Consider the following 23,473-nt stretch of genomic DNA (forward strand, 5'->3'; position numbering starts at 1 on the left):
GAGAGAAGACAGGGTGAACATATCAGCTGGAATATCATCGACAATCATGGAGTTTTGGGGGGAAACGGACCTCCATGTCTCAGTCTCTCCTTGCCTCTTGGAGGTACCACTGCATCCCGAAGTGGCACAGTTGTGGACGATTGAAAGGTTGCTGGTGTGATAGAAAAAAACCATTAAAAATACCAGTCCATCAACGACATGCACTGTGCCTCTGTCTATCCCAGTCCTTCCTCCAACCAATAGGGATCTGTCACACACAGTTGATTTTCAGGTAGCTTAGATGCTGGGGACCCAGCATAAGTGACACGTGCTTCCTGCCCACAAAAGAATTATTTTCAGAGAGAGAGAGAGAGAGAGAGGCAGACGTTTACACAAATAGTTGCAAAGAGTTGTTAAAGTGAAGAGTGTGTTATAATCATGAATCATCTTCTAAATCTTTATAGAGAATTGTTTAACACATTATCATAATTTCTTAGATGAAGATTTTTTTTCCCTTATAAGTAGATTTTGTTTAGGTCCACCCAAAATCCCACTCGTCCTGCAACATAGCAGAGTAGTATTGTGATCCTTGCAGGAATGTTTCACGAACAGCTGAGCTCCTTGATGCCACGGAGGGTGAGTTTGTTGTCTGGGAATGACAGAGGTCTCAGGGCTTCACCCTTGACCTTCACTCTTGGCTACCATTGCTGTTTTGTACAGTGGAGGGACACATTTGGAATATTTGCAAGTGGTGTTCATGGCTTGTAGGTATGTGACTGCTACTTTTAAGAACTCAGTGTGTCTTATAAGTTTGCTTGCTTTTGTTTTGGTTTTGGGAGAGTGTGTGTGTGTGTGTGTGTGTGTGTGTGTGTGTTTACATTTTATCATTCTTTCCATCATCTCTGTAAGATATAAAAGTTGGACAATAAGGAATTCTGAGAAAAGAATTTAGAAAATTCTCAAGGCTGCACATGAAAAGAAAATGGTGATGAATTGGGGTTCTTTAATCCCCCAGAGTGCAAAAATCTATCCTCAGGGGAATCTGAGAAACAATGGCTCTTCAAGAGGGAAGAAAAGCTCTTAATTCACATGCTATTTATCCTTTTGTTTTAAATTATAACGTTCGTCATTTAATAAGCTTTTCGGTCTCCAAGTGATTAATACCCTGCCAACTTGAGAAAATAACATTCTGTTAGAGTGACCTCAAAATATATAATTTTGTATTTCATATTACCTTCCTACTTTGAAAGATAAGGCAGATATGCCGTCACCACTGAAAACAGTCGAGTAATGTCTGGTGACCGCCATCTTCATTTTAGGGAAGTGCGGGTTCTTACTGGTGTGCATAGGATCTCAAATAACCTTCAGAGAACAAAAATGGATGTTTCCCCTCAATTCAGTATCTAATCATCATGGATGACTTTTTAAATTTCATAGCTAATTTCTGGTTATATCCAAAGAAGTGACAATTTTATAAGTCTGTAAGTGAAAACGCAAAACAGAGGGTCCTTTTAATGAAACAAGAAACATTAATTTTGCACAGTAATCCATCACCTTACGAAAATGTCGTTAATCCTGCGGGTGCTGGGGACAAGAAAAATGATGGGAATTCATTCGGTTAAGCGACTTAGAGCTCTTTTCTCCATATTCTGTTTGTAGTTTACACCTTTTTAAACCCTCTTTAATATTCTAATGCATTAATAATTCTTATGTGTGAAACGCATCACAGTGTTTTTGTTCTTCCTGTCTCCCTCCAATGCAAATGATGGTCTTGTCTGAGGACAAACCAGGTGGATCACATTCTTGGGAGATTACTGACAGCTTCTCTAAAAGAAAGACTGAAACAGTTGAGAAATTCTAAATGAAAACAAATATAAAGCTTTCAGGTTAAAGGTGATTTTACCTGTTACTCATTGTGTCTCAACTGAGTTCATATGATGTACGTTTATCAACTCTTGTTTAATTCTCTGATAATGCGTAATTGAGAGAGACAGCACTTTTTAGACTTAAATAAATGCCTCTATTGCTGTCTTTAAATGCCTACACTACTGGAATGAGTAGCACTCTTTTGAAATTTATACTGTTTGTTATACTTTGTGGACTGGAAACAAAATTGACAAAGGCTTGCAATAGTGAGAGAGATTTTGAAGAGGATGCACGTCTTGTAGTGCTATGTCACCCCAGCCGCTGGACAGGTTTCCAGGTGCTGTTATAGCAACCCAAATATGGCAAGGATCCTGGCATCTCAGGATCATTAGTTTTCTTTCCAACGGATGAGCAGACCCGTTTAGAATGCAAATACCAAGACCATTTCCAATCATGAGGGAATCATCACCACCACCACCACCATCATCACCATTATCATCATTATCACCATCACTACCATCACCATCATCATCACCACCACCATCACCATCATCACCACCACCATCATCACCACCACCACCATCATCATCACCATCATCACCATCATTATGATAACCATCATCACCACCACCATCACCATCATCATCACCATTATCATCATCATCACCACCACCATCATCATCACCACCACCATCATCACCATCATCACCATCACCACCACCACCACCATCACCATCACCATTATCATCACCGTCATCATCACCAGCATCATCACCATCATCACCACCACCATCACCATCACCATTATCATCATCACTATCACCATCATCATCACCACTATCACCACCATCATCACCACCACCACCATCATCATCACCACCACCACCATCATCTTCACCATCATCATCATTATCACCATCACTACCATCACCATCATCATCACGACTATCATCACCATCATCATCATCATGATTATCATCATTATCAGCATCACCACCATCACCATCATCATCAAAGCATTTGAAAATATGACACTGCTCCCTGAGAAATCTCTGTACAAACAATTCTGTTGAGATACTCAGATTTCCATGCCTGTCCATCATGACAGGCTAGTTATTTTTGCCCCTGCTTACTGATGTCCTTCCCTTGATGGCCATTCCCCCACAAAGAGGGTTTTGCTCACCATGGAGGAGAAACCTCGTGTGAAACAAGGATCAGAAGACCCCCGAGGCATCGGGGTGGCCCGTTCTTGCCCAGCAGTCGTGCCATACGGATGATTCAAATGTAGGTAAAGTTACGAGCTGCAACACAGCATACCTTGGAGCTTGCTGTCTGGAGTGGAAACGTGTTAGCGATAAGGATGCCAAGCTTATGCAGAAGTTACTACTTTCAGGAACGATGAGCAGAAGGTAGGAGACCGGTCGCCGTTAAAACATTTTGGTAACTGCGATTCCTTTGCATTTCTTCTGTGGCAAGGAAGTGCAGAGAAATCACCCAAGATGCTGTCCACGATTAAAGAGAGTCATTGGTTGAAGACTTTCTTGGCTTCTCATTTGCTCGTTCACGTTTTGGGCTATTATAGCCATTCAGAACTAGAACTTTGCCTTTAAAACCTAAAATACATACCCCAGTTCCTTTCTTCCTCTTTTAGACATAGGTAGGCCCTCGGTAGAGGTTTGGCAAATATCCCTGGCGCATCTTTGACTAGAAATGCACTTTCTCTCCCTTTCTGTCCCCCCCACCTCTCTCCCTCTCCTTCCTTTATTTTGACACTTGGCTGTACCATTTTGAAAGCAGCACAGCCAAACCCATTTGCTGATCATTCCAGAAATGGCCTACATCTGGGAAGTTATTTTCCCATTGGGCCAGAATCTAAAAGAAAGTACGGAACATCTTTTGTTGTTTCCACATTTTTGTATCCGGAATTATGAGATAATGTCCTCACAGCTGCAAAGAAATAAAAAAAACACTTCTGGACAGGATATATTCACTTGTTAAGTATCACCAGAGAAAAACCTATTTAGAGGTGAGACTCCATGAGAACAGACATCCATTTGTATTTTGATGTTTCTGTCATACAGGGGCCATGGACTTGTATAATACTTTAAACCTGTTTTTTATTGGGCAAGATTGGCATACTCTAGTCCCATTTATTACTCCACAATTTTGACAAAAAAGGAGGAAGTTTCTTCTTTTTTGAACAGCCGTATGAAGTTAGGGCCAAAATGTTTTCTTCCATATATATGTCTGTATGTGTATGATTCAAGAGTGTCTGGTTCATGGTTTCTCAGCCTTGGCACCACTGACCTTTGGGGCCAGATTATCCTTTGTTCTGGGGTCTGTGCTGTGCATTGTGGGATGTTTAGCAGCATCCCTGGTCTTTACCCACTAGATACCAGTAGCATCCCTTCTACCCCCAGTCATGACAAAGAAAATATCTCCAGACGTTACAATATGTGCCGTAGGACAAAATCACCCTTGTTGAAAGCCACTGGTCTAGTTCTCTCTCTTTTTACTTTACGTCTGTCTCGGTTGATGTGTCTCTAGTTCAATATCTGTATTCAGATATGTATATCCGTATCTAAATGTATACGTGTATGTATGACTCTCTTATTACATATTCAGTTCCCCTCTTTGAAAGAATAAACTCAGATACATGAGTCAATAAATTGATTGCAGTAACAATGTTCTTTTTCACTTACAGCATGGGAGTTTGGAAAGGTGCTCGCTTATGTCTCCATTTGAGAATCTAGGAAAGAATAAGGCACTTATTTCGAAAAAAATGCTTGTCTTCCATTCTATAGCAAACATTCTCCTGAATGAAAACAACAGTATCTCTGTCTTTAGCAGTGATGATTCTGAAGATATGTCATGGCATTTGGGGATGTGATAGCCTCTCAGAAAATCGGGGTTTTTCAGCCATGACCAGTCTAATGTGTAAAGTTGGTCACATTGCATCTTTTCCTTTAAATACCTGTTGTGTTTTTAAAATTCGGTGAGCTGGTCCGAAAGTCTGATTCCCTCGGAATATCTTTGCAAGTAAACTGTCTTTTCCTTTTAAGAAACTTGTGTCTCTGAGCGTTCTTGCAGACCGCTTACGTGCTCTTTACCTCAAGTGTCTCGCCTAGAAAGTGGTGGCGATGGTTAACACGGCTTCCCTGGATCGTGCTCTGATATGCCACACAGTTCACTCGGAGCAGAACCTCACGTGTACTTAGGTCTACAGAAGTATTGGCTGCTGTGGTTCAGGTGAGCGAGGCACAGAGTGAGTGCTGGTGCTGAAGATGCTGGGACAGAAAGTTGAGTAGCGTGCACCCCTCGATCCTTCACAGACTGCTCTAAGAGCAATGAAAGGGAATTTAAACAACCTGATTTTAAAGTGGGCCAAAGACCTCAACTGACAGCACACCAAAGAAAATATCTAGATGGCAAATAAGCACATGAAAAGATGCCCCACATCACATGTCATCAGGGAAATGCAAATTAAAACAACAAGATAGCACCACATACCCATTAGAATGGCCGTAATCCACGACACTGACGGCACCAGATGATGCCGGGGATGGGCAGCCACGGGAACTCTCCTTCCTTGCTGCTGGGAGCGCAAAATGGGACACTCACTTCGGGAGGTGAGCAGCTTCTTACAAAACGAAACGTACCCTTACCCCATGGTGCTTCTTCAAATGAGACGAAAACTTACATACACGATGAAACTCGCACTTAGATGTGTACAGCAGCTTTATCCATAATGGCCAGGACTTGGAAGCAACCAAGATGTCGTTCAGTAAGTGAATGGATGAATAAACGAAGGTACGTCCGGATTATGGAATACTACTCAGCACTAAACAGAAATGAGCTATCAAGCCGTGAAAAGACACGGAGGAACCTGAAATGCATATCACTGTGTGAAAGAGGCCCATCTGAAGAGGCTGCACACTGTATGATTCCAACTGTATGTCATTCTGAAAAGCAAAACTATGGAGACAGTGAAAAGATCAGTGGTTGCCAGGGGTTGGGGCTGGGGGCTGGGTAGGAATGAATAGGTGGGGCACAGAGGATTGTTTTTGGTTGTTGGGGAACCAACATTGTTTTCTTGTCAACAGAACCTGCCTGGGGAAGTAGGGGGCCCACTCTGCCCCCAGGGGGGCTATGGACCTTGGTGGTCTGGGGCCCGTGGGAAAGATGGGTCCACCCAGTGAGAACGGCTCTGGCCACCACTGGCACCTGGGTGGTCAGAGGCAGGGTCTGGGGGGCCAGCAGGGGGCATGGGAGCCCTCCGGGGACCTGGGGCTTGGTTTCCCCTGGCTCATCTGCAGGAGGCCAGTGAGGGCGATCAGCTCACGCCCACTGAGCCAGGCAGCCAGAGGATGGAGTGGGGAGGACCCAGGGGGACATGACTGGGGGTGAGACCACCAGCTTCAGAGAGGCCATCACCTGCTGAGGGGCCTGAGACAGGTGCAGGGGAACACACTGCCCACAGGGCAGCGGAGGGTCAGAAAGAAAGACATCTTCACAGCACATGACTGGGAACCCTGCATCCCTGGGTGGCTGCCCTCCACGGCCCTGAGGCCTCTGCCTGAGGCTACTTCATACAGAGGCCACAATGAGGGATGGCACAAGGTATGATACTGTAGTTATGGATATGTCATTATGCATTTGTCCAGACCCATAGAATATACAGCCAAGGGTGAACTCTAATGTAAACTATGGATTCTGGGTGATAATGATGTTTCAGTGTAGCTTCATCAGTTGTAACAAATGTGCCACTGATTGGGATGTTGATAATGGGGGAGGCTATGTGTATGGGGGAACAGGGGGTGGATGGGAATCTCTGTGCCTTTTAGTTTTGCTATGAACCTAAACTGCTCTAAAAAATTAAAACTTTTTTAAAATAAATGTTTTAAAATTTAAGTTTTTAATTTAAAAAACCCTTTGAAGTTTCTTCGAAAGTTCTTAGTTCTAGGTAGTGAATGAAATTCAGATCTCTTATATGCTCTTGTCACTTAAAGATTTTCTCTTCCCGTATGATGCATGGGAATAGCTTAAGTAGATTTTTAAATTGAAATTTGAAATCCAGGATAGGTATTGTGTAAGTAGAAAAGGCCGTTGAATTCTAGGTCATCTATTCTATTAGGAAAACATAGCTGGCTTCCCAGATGCTGGGTGCTTATAATTCTGCAGATAACATATTTTTCTTGAAATTGACTGTTTTTATTTTTGCAAAGCGAGGTCTTTTCTTGGGGTTATCGAGCTTTCTCTTGTATCCCATTTAATTCATCATGTTTTCTCAAGTGATCTCTCATTAAAACATGCTATTTTTTTTGAAGTTCATATTAAAATAACCCAGAATCATGATGAATGGGCTAGAATATCATATAAGTCAGGGGATAATGTACTATGAGGTGTTCTGTATTAGTTTGATTAATTATTCTGTACTCTAGTGAATAGCATAAATTAGCACAATGAAGAAGCATATATCACAAGAAAACCATGTGACAAAAATCTGACTTAGTAAAGGCGATTAGAATGGGAAAACCATGTATCTCTAGTAATTCTTTTTTCCTGCTTATGTTTTCTCCACTACAAATGAAAGTCAACTAAACTACATCCTGAGCCTTGCAGCCAATATGTGTGTATCAAGGTGGTAGACTTTGCTTTAGTATTAAAATAAGTACTTCTAGGATTTATTGAGTGTGTTCCAAAACGCGTTACTAAACTCTTGTGTAGGAATGCAAATAGTTTTCATTTATGGGGCATTGTGTGTTTTTTCAAGTAACATTTTTTAAATGGTTGTAGTGATAATAGCAATAGAATCCAGTTCATGTATCCAGTTCATGTTATCTGGCAACACATTGTCTCTGGTTACTCTTAATGCTTCTGAGTAATTAGCTCGATAATTTAAAATTAATCCTTAGCCTCTGCTGGTCAACACACCAGAAACCAGGCCGTAATGAGTCTCTCGGGAACTGCTTATTATGAAGCACGGATCACCCCTGTCAAGTTTCACAGCTGCCAAGCATCTATTTTGAAAAATAATAGGGGACTTGAGAGTGTCTTTCAAGACTGCTGTGATTTTCCTCCTCACCGTCGTCCCAGTCAGTGCATAGCATCTTCCTCGAGTTGTTTATTTTATGAAGATACCCAGAGACTGAGGTGAGGCCGAGACACAGTGGAGGCCAGCGTGGCCTGGACCTGCTGGGGATCATTGCCCTGGGTGATTCATGCTCCCCGAGGCAGTGTCAGCCCTCAGGCTCAGAAGCAGAAACGGACTTGGAGTTGGTGGAAACTCAGGTGCGCGCGCGCACACACACGCACACACAGACACACACACACACACACACACAGACATCCAAAGATCTTGCGTGCGCGCACACACACACGCACCCACAGACATCCAAAGGTCAATTTATTACTTGATAAAGAGGATAGTATGTCTCAGTACCCAGAATGCTATGAGATACCTGAAGAGCTGGATGAAGTAGTCAGGACTCTACGTGGTAACGTGGAGAGAGAGAAGGAAGCAACACTTGGAGTGGGATTCCATGAAGTCCTGTGTAGCAAAGTACGACCAGCAGTCCTCCTCCCTCTGCAGCCAGGTTCTCTAGCTTCAGCAAGCCTCAGAATCAGTGGGTAGCCTTGTTAAAACACAGCTCACTGCACCCCACGCTCAGAGCTTTTGATTCTGTGGGTCTCGGGTCAGACTCGAGACGTGCATGTCTGACAAGCTTCCAGCTGAGGCGGACACTGTTGGTCCTGGGACCCCACTTTGAGAACCACTTATGTAGGGTTATTTATGCTCTGGGGCTTCTCTCTAGGGTCCTTCTCTGCTTGGTGGGTTGTGCCACGTTCTAGCATGGAAACTTTACGTTCTCTGCCCCGTGACTGCAACATTCCTCTTCTGACCAACCCTCCTCCTTCGTTCCAAGTTACATAACATTTATTAAGATTTAGCTTATTAAGTAGGAGTCGGTGGTGGCTTCCTCAGCAGGAATGTCACTGAGGGCACAGTTTCAAAACAGTCACTTGCCTAGGGAGAGGGTTGGAGTCTCCGCTGGCCGTCATCTCTTTTGAAACATGGGTCACGGCTCCAATCTGTTGATGGGGGAAGAAACCCATCACTGCTTCCTCTGACCATATGTGTTCAGGAGATCTAGGTATAGGGGGAAGACGCCTTAACAAAGACCTCAGAGGGCAAAAGTCATTCGCAGGCAAGGTTTGTTATGAAATGAATTCAAGAACATAACGTTGGGGGTCTGGACAGGGTAGAAAGAGCACCATAGAATGGACTGGTTCCCCTTGGGGGGGGGCAGATGCTGGGCATGCCCACATCATCTCCTTGTGACTGTGTGGTTGCTTCTTTAAGAGGGCTGTTTTCACCCCAGACTGGACTGCTTGATCCTAAAGAGTCTACTCTATGGTTAACAGTTGTCTCCTTATGATGCAAGCGTATGCCTTAAGTACTTTATGTAAAACACGAGGGACCGGTCATCGTTGGCGGCGAGATGGAGAGAAGATGGGACGTACAGAGACACTGCGCTCTGACTGATGCCGGGAGGTGGCAGGGAGGTCAAAGTGAGGGAATAAACCCCGACAGTGATTTTTTGAAGCAAGTGAGAAAACTGCATGGAAATATTAAGGCAGATTCTCAGTTGGGGTGGAGGTTGGGGTTTGGTTGAAACAACATAGCATTTCTTCCATGGCTTTGATTTAGTTTTAGTCACTGTTATGGGATGAACTGTGTCCCCCACCCCCCAAATCCATATGCTGATGTCCTCACCCCCAGTACCTCAGAAAATGAGCTTATGTGGAAATAGAGTTGTTGGAGATAGAATTGGTTAAGATGAGGTCATACTTGAGTAGGATTAGCCCCTAATTCGATATGACTGGTGTCCTTATAAAAAGGGCAAATTTGGACACAGACACGCATAGATGTGAGGACACAGGTAGAAAACTGTGTGACGATTGGATTTGCAAGGAGAACGGGCAGCTAACGCTTAAAGGACCCTTGCTCCCTCGGGGCTTTCGGGGGTGGGGGGCGGTTTAAAGGCATCATTTGGGGTTAGGGTTGCAGGGTACATGACTTTCTTCTGATTGGTTGGTGGCGGTTCCAACCAGACTGGGTCTTGTGCTCTGTATGTAATCACCATCTTCCACCCGGGTGGGAGCCTTAGTTTCTGAAGAACAGCTCAAAGATATGTGTCAGATGGTTATGTATGTTCCTTGAGGAGCAACTCGGACTCTGTTTTATGCTGAACTGTTGTTTAAGCTATCATTACTTTTTTTGCTTAACTGCTTTTCCTATGTTTCTGCATTCCCTCACTTCCCTAATTAGTAACTACTTAAGTCTGCTCTTTAGAACTTAGGGAAGGCCTAGAAGACTAAAGCCTTTTTCTGTAAACAAGAAACAGGGTACACGGAGGGGCTTTTGTGCCAGGGAGGACCCTGCAGGGTCCTGCTCAGTTTCAATCCCCCCTTTTCTTTGCTACTCCTCAGCCCTGATGGGAACAGGGACAGGACAAGAAAGGGAATAAAGTTTTGGATAGAGAGGTTAACTTTATACCTGGCAGGGGAACTCGGTTTTAGGGGGACTCAGTTTGACCATAAAGCAAGGAACGGCTAAAAGTTAAGAGAAGGGCATGGACCAGATTCTCCCCTAGGGCCTTCAGAGAGGGTTTGGCTCTGCTGACACTTTGATCTCAGACCTCTAGCCTCCAGAGGTGTGAGATAATGTGTTTCTGTTGTTTAAACCATCTAGTTTGTGGTACTTTATTACAGCAGCACTAGGAAGCTTCTTGTCACTGTGTTTCATTTTGAGTTTTAAATACTATTAGGAATAGCGTGATACTGTGATTTATAAGAATATGTATTTGGTTGTTCAGGTGACCAGAGTATTTCTCATATTATGTATTTGGTCTTCACCCATTGGTTCCTGACTCACAACTCTTAAAATCCTTGCAATTTCCTGTAATAAGAGTGATGAAGGTATCTTTTTTTACGTTAATGAGAACGGGGTGACTTTTGAAAAGCTCCTGGGTAATCTAAAGAAGGGGGTTGGTTGCCGCCCCCTTCAGACATCCTGGGAGGGGAGGTGGGCTGGAGGTTGGATCAGTCACCAGTGGCCCAGGATTTAATCATACCTATGTAATAATAATAAGCCTTCTGTAAGCACTCAAAAGGATGGGGTTCAGAGAGGTTTGGGGTCGGTGCCCACGTGGAGGTGCTGGGAGGGGGTTGAGCTTGGAGAGAGCGCGGAAGCTCCGGCCCCTTCCCCATGCCGTGCCCTGTGCTTCATTTCCATCTGGCTGTTCCTGAGTTACGTCCTTTTATAATAAACCAGTCATCTAGGCAGTAAAATGTTCCTGTGGATTCTGTGGGCCGCTCTAGCAGATTAATCAAACCCAAGAAGGGGTCATGGGAACCACTGTTTATAGCCAGTTGGTCCTAAGTACAGGTAACAACTTGGACTTGCAACTGGCGTTTAAAGCCAAGGAGGGATTGTTGGAACCGCCAATCTGTAGTTTGTGGGTCAGAAGCTCAGGTGATAGCCTGGGCTTGCTGTTGGCGTCTGAAGCCGGGGGGCAGTCTAGTGGGACTGAGCCCTTATCCCGTGGCATCTGGCGCTGTGTCAGGGTAGATAGTGTCCGAATTGAATCACCCTGTTGATGTGCGAGAATTGCTTAGTGGGAGAAACCACCCTCCCCCTCGCAACACACATGTTGGAATTGGGTCCAGGACCCCCAGAGAAATAGTATTTGTTGTTATTAGATCTGTAATGTTCCCCCAAATGGGGTTATGAGTTATGAATTTAGTGCAGCTCTGCATTGAAGTACTGGTCTGATCTATGCTTTGCATGGACCTCGTGCGTTTGTGAAGATTCCAAGCAACCAGATGATATAGAAGTTCACGACTGACCTTATTCCTAAACAGTTGAAAGTCGTTTTCTTTATCATTAAATCAGAACTTATTGAACGCTCTTAGAATTCTGACTTCTCCACAGTTAATCAATCCCGTGAGCCAGGCAGGACTCCAGAACCCTCTGTGAACTTCTTCTAAGTTATTAAGCGTCGCTCCTCGTGCGAAAAGCACTCCTGTCGATGGATTTGCATCTTGCCAGCTAGACAGTAGTCTTGACTTTAAATAATCCCAGGGGTCTTCATAAACATCTCTGCGACGATCTTTCTAAAAACACTCTTCTTTGCATTTTAGTAAAGAAGAAATTAATTTTTCCGAGAGCTCACAGTTTACGATGGAGAAGTGACCTGGGGTGCTCAGTAGGGTCTTCTGACTCCACATGAGGTGTGCTTTGTATTAAAATAGTTTGATTTGAATCAACAACGTGTTACATATTTTTAGACTTCCTGGACTCCACTATCTGCGTCTCTAAAGAGAGGGCATCGGTCTTGAATCTCCCTTAACGCTCCCAATTCTCATGATCTAGAATTTTCCTCAGATCCTGGCGTTGCCAGTATTGCTGATGGCTTTCATGTGTTACTCAAATCTGTGATAATGAGTGACCCAAGTGGCGAGACAGCCCTAGGCATGGTCATTCTGGGGTTTAGTGCGATCACTGGACACTTACATCCTCCCTCCCCACCCATCCTGCACTTTCCCTTCTCCTCAGACACTGGTGGGCATTTCTCAGAAAGTTCCCCATTTCACGTTCACTTCCAAGATGCGGGCTGTCTGCATCATTATCTTGGTCCCGCCATTGAGTTTTGTGGGGTTGAGGACATCTCTGTGGCCTTCCCTCTCAGGACTCAGACTGAATGGACCCTGTGTTGCGTCTTTCTCATGTGGTTTGGGCCTTTCTTTGTAGGTGTTGTAAATGTTTTGGAGAGTTATTAGAGGTGTTAAGTTAATTAGAGGATAAAATATTGGCAGGCAGAAGGTCTGAAAGTTAATACTTCTTACCCCTTTGCTCTTTAATGGTTTTGAGAGGTTTCGGTAGGAATTCAGGGACGGAAGAGTCGATGAGACAGGGTAACGTGTTACTGGGACACTGTAACCTCCTTCCTTTGGAAAGTTCCTTGTATTGTAAGACAGTGGCATGTCATTAACGACTGACATGTGTCTTGTTTTCAGCAAGAAGATGGATTAAATGACCCTCAAAGCTCTTCTCTGTTTTGTAATTATAGCGTAGCGTCTGAGTCAGAATTCTACAGTTTACAAACATTTTGAGTGCCTATTTGCAGTCATGTTTTGGGTCCCTTTCCTCGTCCTGGTTGTACGTAGACAGCAGGCTTGGTCCTAGTCGAATAGATCTTATACTTTCACAGAGAGGGACTGACAGAAATGCCCACTGATGCAAATGCTTTGCACAGAACGTGACTGTTAGTAATGTTGAAGGAGGTCTCAGAGAGCTCTGGGATCCCACGTGGCTCATGTGATGAACGGTGGAGAGCCCTCAATAAGTTTTGCTATAATAAATTGGTTTTCAATTGCTTATGAATAAGAGCGGCTTTTGTATACTACCCTTCCCAGGTAGGACAAGATTGAATCCCTCTGTAGCTCAGAGATCTTGTGAAGTCATTGTTTTAGTAGCTGACTACATCCCTTTAGATTCTGTTAATATTTCTCCTAATTTTCTGTTTTGTTCATGTCTAAAACATCCCACGATAAAAACACAACAGCAACAAGAGCAACAACAATTAAGGAAAGAAAAGGCCTAAGAAGAATCCTAAATATTCCTAGTCATTTAACGTTGCCTAAGTATACTTTAGTGAGTTGTAAATATGTACCTCATCCCTGTCTTTCCAGAGAATGATAGTAAGAGATGTAATTAAGAGTTGCGTAAAGTTAACGTTTTTAAATTGCTGTTCCACGTTGCTCTTGCATGTTTTTCTCCTTTGATAATGGTTTGAACTCTTCACAGGAACTTTGATGTGTCTTTTAAACAATATTTCCACTGTTCCCTTTCAATTGTTTGGTACACAGCCTCACACGAAAGTTGCTTTCAAAAGGGCAGATTAACACAGCTGCCTATAACGAGTGGAAACGTATTGGAAAAACAATACGTTCTTTGGTGAATGTGCTCAAGAGACCACAATTCTCTTAGTTTCAGGAAAGATGTATTAACCTGCGGTGGAATTGTGATGGCTCCTAAACTAGCCTGGTTGATCGAGGAGCATCTTGTTGGGACTTGAAATGAAGAGATGTGTCCTTGGGCTGTAATGCTGACCCCCTTCCCAGCCTTTTCTTATAAACCCACTTTCCTCTGCTGCACTGGAGGGGCTATACTTCCGTGCTGCTCTTAACACCTTCCCACCATGGGGTTCCTTTCTTCAACCCCCTCATCTTTTTCGAGAAATACGCCTCGTATCTGCTTGCCTTTGTCGAGACTTAGCTTCTCCCAGAAGCCCTTCCGTTGGAGAAAGCGCATTCCCTCACACTCGATGTCTACGGCAAGATGCATGCTTTCCTCGGGTGGTGTTATGCGTGCAGCATATTCTGAGGTTTTGAGATCTGAGCTCAGAACCTTCCTGGGTGGTGTTCTTAGGATCAGCCCTGCAGGGGAAGTGGCCGGAGCCTGGAGCGGGAGGCGGAGGCGGGCTGCGGGCCGGAGCAACTGCAGCCGCCGCGGGTCCCGTCGCACGCCCTGGAGCTTAGGGTGCCTTGAAAGTTACCCTGAATGGGACGAGGTTGGTCCTTTGTTCCCCAGCATCAACCAGACATTGGATACGGGCTTCTCCCTGAAGGAACGTGGCCTCGGGTCGGCTCTCTTCAACCAAGCACCGCTTCTGGGCGGGGAGAGAGGGCGTTTAGCTGTGAGCTGCCAGCTCTCCACACTCTCAGGAGCCAGGAACATGTTCATTTCAGTCACGTGGTTGGGATGTGGGGCCATCTGGGTGGTCCATGGCAGTATTTCCCACAGACAATTACTCTTATTTTGTAGAACAGAATTCTCCCACAGTTCCAACCATTGGCACACCTTGGCGCTCTCACCCACCAGAACGCTTCTGTCTTACGCTTTTTAAACTCCACTTTTCCATGCTGAGCACAAGCACCTACCATTTTAGTGCTTTCATTTCCTTTGCACAAGCGCTCTGTCTCGTTCAGCACAAGACCTTCATTCCGGAATCCCTCAAAGTTGAGATAGCCTATTGGCCTAGTGTTTACTACACGTGCCACATTGTAAGGAACATTCGGGGCATCTGTTAAGCTACAGGTTCCAGGGTCGCGTCTAGGCCTACCGAGTCAGTCCCTGAGAACCTTTGTGTTTAACACATTTCCCAGGTGATTCTTAAACCAGGCAAGTTTGAAAGTACTGTTACATTGACCCTTCCTGTCACTTCCTGCTGAGTCCTGTCTAGGACCTGTGATGTATCATTTTAATCTTTTTTTTTCCCCCAGTAGTTTCATTTTCTTGCCCTTTGGCTACTCTCTAGCTATAAAATTCTAACTGTAGATCTGTCAGGCTCTAGTAGCTGCCTACTTGGATGTCAGTTCAGTGTTGGGTCCTGCCAGAGAAGATCACACACCTGTATGGAGTGGTGTGACTGTAAATCCACAGTCTCAGCCGCAGGTAAACGTCTGAACTGTCCATCCATCCTCCGAGTGTACCTCGGGTCAACTTCAACTCTCATCTTCCTTCAGCAACTAGTGCGCTTTTCACTTCTCTCCTTAAATTCCCTCCCCCATTACACTCACTTCTTGTGGAAAGTTTCCTCAGTTCTGGTCTCACTGGGAAGAACGAAGGGCACGGGAAGCCCCTTCCTCCCAACTTCCCGGCAGGACAAATTCTGTACTCACATCGCATGTAGACATCATAGGAGCTGACGTTGGGTTTACCTTCGGTGTTTGTGGTATGGGCAGACCTTCCTACATCCGCTGACCATCCCCTGCTCCTTATCATCACAGGCCGACTCTCTAGAAAATAGTTACCAGTTTAATAAATCACTCACTACTTATTTCCTGGCTGCAGATTAGGGAAAGGGGGAATAGTCCCCAGAAGAGTAACTATGAAGATATGTCAGTATGGAGGAGAAAGGGATTTGTGGAGAGCTGACCTACATCTGTATACAAGATTTCACGGGATCTACGAAGCCATGGGCAGAACAGCCATTTTTACATAACCCGAAGATTTTAAAAAAGTGATTGTGAATAATGACAGATGGTTTAATGATGGTCATTTATGAAGCATCACTGGGTCTCGCTAATATCTTGTTGCTTTGTTAACAGCTTTCATCTGGTCCAGGAGATTTGGAGATTTCTTCCGCCTTCATTTGCATTTTTGCATGAGATTGTGAATCCTTTTGTTCATATATTAGTAAGAATGTGTAGCACAGATTCACCTACCTGTGACATGCTCCTTCCTTAAATCCTATAAAGTATTAGTTATTAGTTACAAGAAAATATGAAAATGTGCAAGTTCAGTCTTTCCACCAATGAATATTTGCTGTACCTCTTTAGTCTTTGCATTTCTGAGCACAGAATAATTCTTCCTTTCAATGTCAAATCTTAGTCTAATTATTTTAATCACATTTTTTAAAATTAATTTTTATTGGAGCATAGTTGATTTACAATGTTGTGTTAGTTTCTGCTGTACAGCAAAGTGAATCAGTTATACATATGCATATATCCACTCTTTTTTAGATTCTTTTCCCATATAGATCATTACAGACTATTGAGTAGAGTTCCCTGTGCTATACGGTAGGTTCTTAGTTGTTATCTATTTTACATATAGCTGTGTGTATATGTCAATCCTAATCTCTCAATTTATCCCTCTCCCCTTCTTTCCACCTTGGTAACCATAAGTTTGTTTTCTACATCTGTGACTCTATTTCTGTTTTGTAAATAAGTTCATTTGTACCATTATTTTAGATTCCATGTATAAGCGATATCATAGGGTAATTTGTCTTTCTCTGTCGGACTTCACTCAGTATGACAATCTCTCGGTCCATCCATGTCACTGCAAATGGCATTATTTAGTTCTTTGTTATGGCTGAGTAATATTCCATTGTACACATGTACCACATCTTCTTTATCCATTCATCTGTCGATGGACATTTAGGTTGCTTCCATGTCTTGGCTATTGTAAATAGTGCTGCAGTGAACATTGGGGTGCATGCATCTTTTCAAATTATGGTTTTCTCCGGATATATGCCCAGGAGTGGGATTGCTGGATCTTATGGTAGCTCTATTTTTAGGTTTTTAAGGAACCTTCATACTCTTCTCCTTAGTGGCTGCACCAATTTACATTCCCACCAACAGTGTAGAAGGGTTCCCCTTTCTCCACACCCTCTCCAGCATTTACTATTTGTAGATTTTTTGATGACTGGTATGAGGTGATACCTCACTGTAGTTTTGATTTGCATTTCTCTAATAACTTGTGACGATGAGCATCTTTTCACGTGCTTTTTAGCCATCTGTATGTCTTCTTTGGAGAAATGTCTATTTAGGTCTTCTGCCCATTTTTGGATTGGGTTATTTGTTTTGCTGATATTGAGCTGCATAAGCTGTTTGTGTATTTTGGAGATTAGTCCCTTGTCAGTTGCTTCATTTGCAAATATTTTCTCCCATTCTGGAGGTTGTCTTTTCATTTTGTTTATGGTTCTTTGCTGTGCAAAAGCTTTTAAGTTTAATGAGGTCCCATTTGTTTATTTTTTTTTTATTTCCATTACTCTAGGAGGAGGATCAAAACAGATCTTGATGCAATTTATGTCAGGAGTGTTGTACCTATGTTTTCCTCTAAGAGTTTTATAGTATCTGGCCTTACATTTAGGTCTTTAATCCATTTTGAGTTTATTTTTGTGTATGGTGTTAGAGAATGTTCTAATTTCATTCTTTTTCATGTAGCTGTCCAGTTTTCCCAGCACCACTTATTGAAGAGGCTGTCTTTTCTCCATTGTATATTCTTGCTTCCTTTATCAAAAATAAAGTGACCATATGTGCGTGGGTCCATCTCTGGGCTTTCTATCCTGTTCCATGGATCTATATTTCTGTTTTTGTGCCAGTACCATACTGTCTTGATCACTGTAGCTTTGTAGTATAGTCTGAAGTGAGAGAGCCTGATTCCTCCAGCTCTGTTTTTCTTTCTCAAGATTTCTATGGCTATTCAGGGCCTTTTGTGTTTCCATACAAATTGTACAATTTTTTGTTCTAATTCTGTGAAAAATGCCTTTGGTAATTCAATAGGTATTGCATTGAATCTGTAGATTGCTTTGTGTAGTATAGTCCTTTTGACAGTATTGATTCTTCCAATCCAAGAACATGGTATATCTCTTCATCTGTTTGTGTCAGCTTTGTTTCATCAGTATCTTATAGTTTTCTGAGTACAGGTCTTCTGCCTCCTTAGGTAGGTTTATTCCTAGGTATTTTATTCTTTTTGATGTGATGGTAAATGGGATTGTTTCTTTAATTTCTCTTTCTGATCTTTCAAGTCACACTTTAAGTAGTAATTAAACCCAACATGTATAGAACCAACAAGGTACACAACTCAGTGTAAATGGTGATAGCGTGCACAACTGTGACCACCAAGTTCACATGTGTAAAGTGTTGACCTCTATGTCATGACTGCCACCTGGCCAGCAATGATGGTGCACATTCATGGCAGTTGGGGTAAGAAGCACCCCGACTTCAGAAACAATCAGATTTTATGTCTTCATGGTGTGTTATCTCGGGACTTCTCCTAAGGTTGTTGAAAGGGGATGTTCTAGGTCCAAACAAGTGGATCCTGGTCATTAATCATGTTTCCAGAGCTCATTGCCTCCTCGTGTCCACCAAACTTTCTTTCTGTGCTTTGTCTCTAATTCCTGTGGACTGCAGGTGTAGCTGGGATACTCAGATTTTAGTGGGGACCGCATATCCAAAGTTGGACGGGCCGGCCCGGTGGTTGCCATGGAGACCGAGCTGAAGCTACATAACTGAGCCTAGCCTCCTAGTGTCAGAAAGTACCACCTCTTCATTCAGGCGCCCACCAAAGGGGCCGCTGAGAGGCAGTCCTCATGCCAATGGCTTTAGTGTGGCTGGGTTATAATCATCTTAAAGAATGCAGAAGATTTGCCTTCGCCTCTTGATGACAAAAGCAAAATGTGCTTTTATATTAAATTTTAGAGAGGTTTTAGCATCTCGTGTTTATGCCCAAGGACTTAATATGCCACTTAACCCAGACTTTTGGGACCTTTTCTATCTTCCTTGCCTATTTCATCCACTTCCTTCCCTACGGCTCCTTCTCTTCTTCCCAGTCTTGTCTTTCTCACCATCACTGAGACCCAAACAAATGATCAACACTAAAGTCAGGGACCCTTCAAAGTAAGGGTTGGAAACAGAAGTGGGTGTGGCCGACACAAGCCACCTACCTTGGAGATAACCCTTCCAGCACTTCGAAGCAGATGGTCATTCCTACCTGCTGAACCCTTGTACCTCTGCCCTGCCAGCCTGGGCCCTTTATTCCATAGGCGTTTACTTTCCAGACAAGCAGGTATGGCGACTGGGGAGAGGTTCCTGGAATTGGGAGAATCCACACAATTTACCAGTGAAGTAAACACTTGAGAGTGATGTCTGAGCATACGCCTGCCTTTATAATCTGCATTCATCTTCATCGACACCGTTTCTTGTCCCTGCTGTGAAGGAGGAGCTGGGAAGAGAATGAAGTTTATACCGACGCTTCTTTTTCTCGGTTTCCCAGGAACAGTGCTGGCGTTGTTTAATTTATATAGGTACTCTATTGCTCGTGCTTCCCTTACTTTGTAATACAAGTCATTTACTAAATTTTAGTTATTACATTTCATGCTCCCTCTAAACCTACCTAAGGTTGGATTTCTTTCGGCACAAGTCATTTATTCAGTCTTGAAATCTTCCAGGGCTTTATGTGATTTTGTGGAGAATGCACAATTTACCAGAATTTTCTCCTGAAAATATAAATTTTATGACCAAACATGGTTCAGTGAATACATACCCAAAATCATAGCTGTGGCAAGAATGAATTCAGAACTAGCACTTCCTCTTGGAGGAGATTACAGTTGGAAGACTACTGCCTGAGCTGTGCTAACAGAAGCTAGCATCTCCGATTCTGTGGTGGGTCCCAGCATTCTGTCAGAGACAGTAAGTAGTAAAAGTTGCGTCCTCATTTAGTGTTCTCCCACAGACAGAATTTGTAAGCATATTCCTTATTAAAATTCATAGTAAAGTGTTAATGAAAGTAATGTTTTCCCATATGGCATCGTCGAGCCCTTGCTGTTCTATAAATTTTTCTTTAGATGACTTTATTTACATCTATAAAAAGATAATTAGCATGACTATTTCTTAAGTAATTTGTACTTGCTTCTGAATACAAGTTTTTGTTCAGATTTTCATATTCTCAGGCCCAATCTCTTGGACACTCTACAGGAAACAAAATAATGAGGCCATTTCCTAAAAGCTCCACCCAGAGAAGATGAAAAATTTGTTCAGCTCCATCTATTTATTTCCTTCTTTTCAGTTCCTCATGATCTAATGATTAAGTTTAAATTTATTTGTATGACTCCCTATTCCATTCATGTATTTATTCAGTCAATATTCATTAAGATCAGGAGGGAGCCAGTGGTGAGGGGGAGATATAGACACATTCTGTCTTTAAGGAGGTCATAGGCGGGGCCGAGGTGGGGAGTGGTCGTGATGATCACTAAGGAAAGACAACACGAATATGTTTATACTTGGCAACTGTGCAGAGTGCGTCGGAAGAGAAGTACAGGGAGGTGCAGAGCATGTGCAACAGGGGAGCTGTTGTAGTCAGGGAAGGCTTCCTGAAAGAAGTGGCACTTGCAGTGACCTGAAGGGTGCATGGGAGTCGACTTGGGGAGGGGACAGGTTCTGGGTGGGAAGACAGCACTTACAGAGGTTCTCGTTCCTGGACAAGCTTGCCAGGTGTGAAGAAGTGAAGCAAAGCACGTGGCCGGGCCCTGCATTCCGGTGGTAGGGGCCAGAGGGGAGGGCTGGGTGTCTGGAGAGGTGTATTTGTACGGTCAGATACTGTTTTCCTGTAGAATTCAGTTCACTCTGAGAGATTTGTAGAATTCAGAGGGAAATTTTTTAGGGGGACTGGTTAATGAAAAGGCTGTTTATTTACTGAGGATGGTCCATAACATGTGAAAGAACTCCTCCTCTAAACAACAGATGTAAACACATAGCTTTTTTTACCTTTTAAGTAGACTTTGCTTTAAAGCTGTTTTAGGTTCACAGCAAAATGGAGCAGAAAATACAAAGAGTTCCTATATACCCTCTGGCCCTATACGTGCACAGCCTCTCCTGTTATCACCCTCCCCCACAGTGGTACATTTGCTACCTTGACGACCCTTCATCCACATGTCATCATCACCCCAAGTCCGTAGTTTACATCAGGATTCGCTCTTGTACATTTTATGGGTTTGGACAAATGTATAATGTATCCACCATTACAGTATCATACAGAGTGGGTTCAGTGCCCTAAAACTCCTCTGTGCTCTGTCTGTTCATCCCTCCCTCCCCTCAGCCTCTGACAACCACTGATCCGTTCACTGTCTCCATAGTTTTGCCTTTTCCAGAATGGCATAGAGTTGGAATCATACAATACTGTAGCCTTTTCAGACTGACTTCTTTCGCTTAGCAATATGCATTTAAGTTTCCTGAGAAATATTCTGAATGAATGTATCGTTGTGATGACCACTAGCAAAGATTCATTTTAAAAAATATTTTGAGCCATGGAAATGCTGAGTCTCAATTTAAGTGTCCTGGACCCCTCTTTTAGCTGCTGTGGAACACCTGAGAAACTTTGTGAGTGTATCGACAATAGAAAGGAATATCCTTATAACAATAAACGAAATCAACTATTTTATTTCTTAATTCCAAAGTAATAGGAAAATATTCTGGATGAAAATGAGCTGCTAAATTTTAATCTATGCCTTCATTTTAGAAACTTTACATTTAACATGAAATGAAAATCATCGATGGAGTCACAGCTAGTTCCTTGTGGTTTCATAGGGTTGATTTGTAAAGTTTAGGTCTATTGTGGGTTTTCTGGAACGGTTTCAACTCAAATGTTCTGTCCTGCTGTTGGGCAGTCGCTCAGGGCTGAGTTTCCGAAACTGCCCACTGCTCAGGCCTTGGGGCTCTTCCACACCGTCCCCTGCTTATGCTAAAAAAACAAGTGGGATCTGTCCTAATTCTCTGCTTTCTTTGCAGATGGTTGTATCTAGATAACTAGTTTTCATCTCTCTTTATCCTTCCCTTGAGGGCTGTCTTTGAGTGAAGTGTTTACTTGAAGCTTTTGAAGAATTATTTTTCTTAAAGGAAAAAATCAAAAGGCTAGAAATGGAGGGACTTTGAAAATATCATTGAAATAGTGTCTGGGTGCAGTTGATTGAACTTTATATAGACTCTTTGAAAGTTGGATTGAGTGGCATTCATGTTTGATCTAGTTAAACCAATAAAATACAGGATATAATCTTGAGATAATTACAAAAGTCCCGCTGTCTGATCCTACCTGGAGGTTACAATGATGATTCTAGAGGCAAATGTCTTTCATGCCTAAAGTACTTTGTCTCTTTATTTTGCTGGCTTTTAGCCAGAGCGAGACTTTGTTGTTGTTGTTGTCAATTGGCTTTAGTGGTGAAGGCTATTGTAATGCAACTAAAAACTTCCCCGAGGCGGCATGTTGAAATGTACCGGATTCTTGTCTTTTTCCATTGCTTTCCTGCTCAAAGAGAGGTAAGAGCAGGTAAGCAGCATAGGTGGATGGTGCAGTGTACGTGCACACCTGGCCCAAACACAGTGGCTGGAGTTACTCAGGGGCTTATAGACATCCTTGATGCCATTAGGCAGGGTTTGTAGAAGTTCTTTGTAGAGATAAATTGTATGTATGGCCGATGGTGATTGATAAAGGCAAAGGCATAGGGCAGCTGCAATACCTTGACATGGGGGGGGGGGATTGTTTTAAGAACAATAGGAAACCCAAAACCCAAAAAGGAAATAGGGTGGAAATGTGTGTGTGTGTAGAAAATTTCTGCAGAGAGAAAACTCCATGAATAAATTCAAAAGACAAGTGATGCACTGGAAACATTTTACACCACCTATTACAGACAAGTTATTATTAAGTCTAATTGGTACTAATAGCTGCTGCAGTTGCTAAGAAAAGGGTAAACCATCCAAAATAGAAATGGTAAAACGCATAGACAGTTCACTGTAAAGGAAATACAAATGGCCAATTAAAGGCAGTTAGAGCAATTGCTGTCTCATCACATTGGCAAACATGGGAAAATTGCTACCACCCAGGGAAAAATCCATGATAATTCCCCCCGCCCCCCTTGCACCCCCCAAGCCTCACTAATAAGATGGAACCGGTTAGCCTAGGATGAGTGTTACACACAGGAGCTGGGAGACTGGAAGTCCAGGATTACTCCTGCACTCCTCAGAACAAACATAATGGCAAACAAAGGAAGTAACATCAATAATCACAATGGCCTTAAAAAAAATTTTTTTTTATATCTAACTCTGTGCCAAATATTTTGCTAAATACTTTGCATGGATTACCTTTTTAATCTTCCCAAGCAAACTGTGACATACTATCTTCAGTAATGAAAAAAGAAATGATTATAATCACAATAATCTTTCATGCCTGCTCGCTGTTGCCCCGAATATTTCTTTCTAATGACAGCTTTTCATTTGATGATTAATG

General features: G+C 43.0%; 1 protein-coding gene and 1 pseudogene across 1 annotated transcript in view; one reads left to right on the top strand and one right to left on the bottom strand.

The window, feature by feature from the left end:
* The window catches only part of ANOS1 (anosmin 1), a 188,470-nt gene that overhangs the window by 9,835 nt on the left and 155,162 nt on the right, over positions 1-23,473 (top strand). The gene's annotated exons all lie outside the window — the stretch shown is intronic.
* Positions 5,993-15,392, bottom strand: LOC132513996 (histone deacetylase complex subunit SAP25-like; annotated as a pseudogene).

The sequence above is a fragment of the Lagenorhynchus albirostris genome, chromosome X (genome assembly GCF_949774975.1).
Source record: "Lagenorhynchus albirostris chromosome X, mLagAlb1.1, whole genome shotgun sequence".
In the NCBI taxonomy this organism is placed as follows: Eukaryota; Metazoa; Chordata; class Mammalia; order Artiodactyla; family Delphinidae; genus Lagenorhynchus; species Lagenorhynchus albirostris.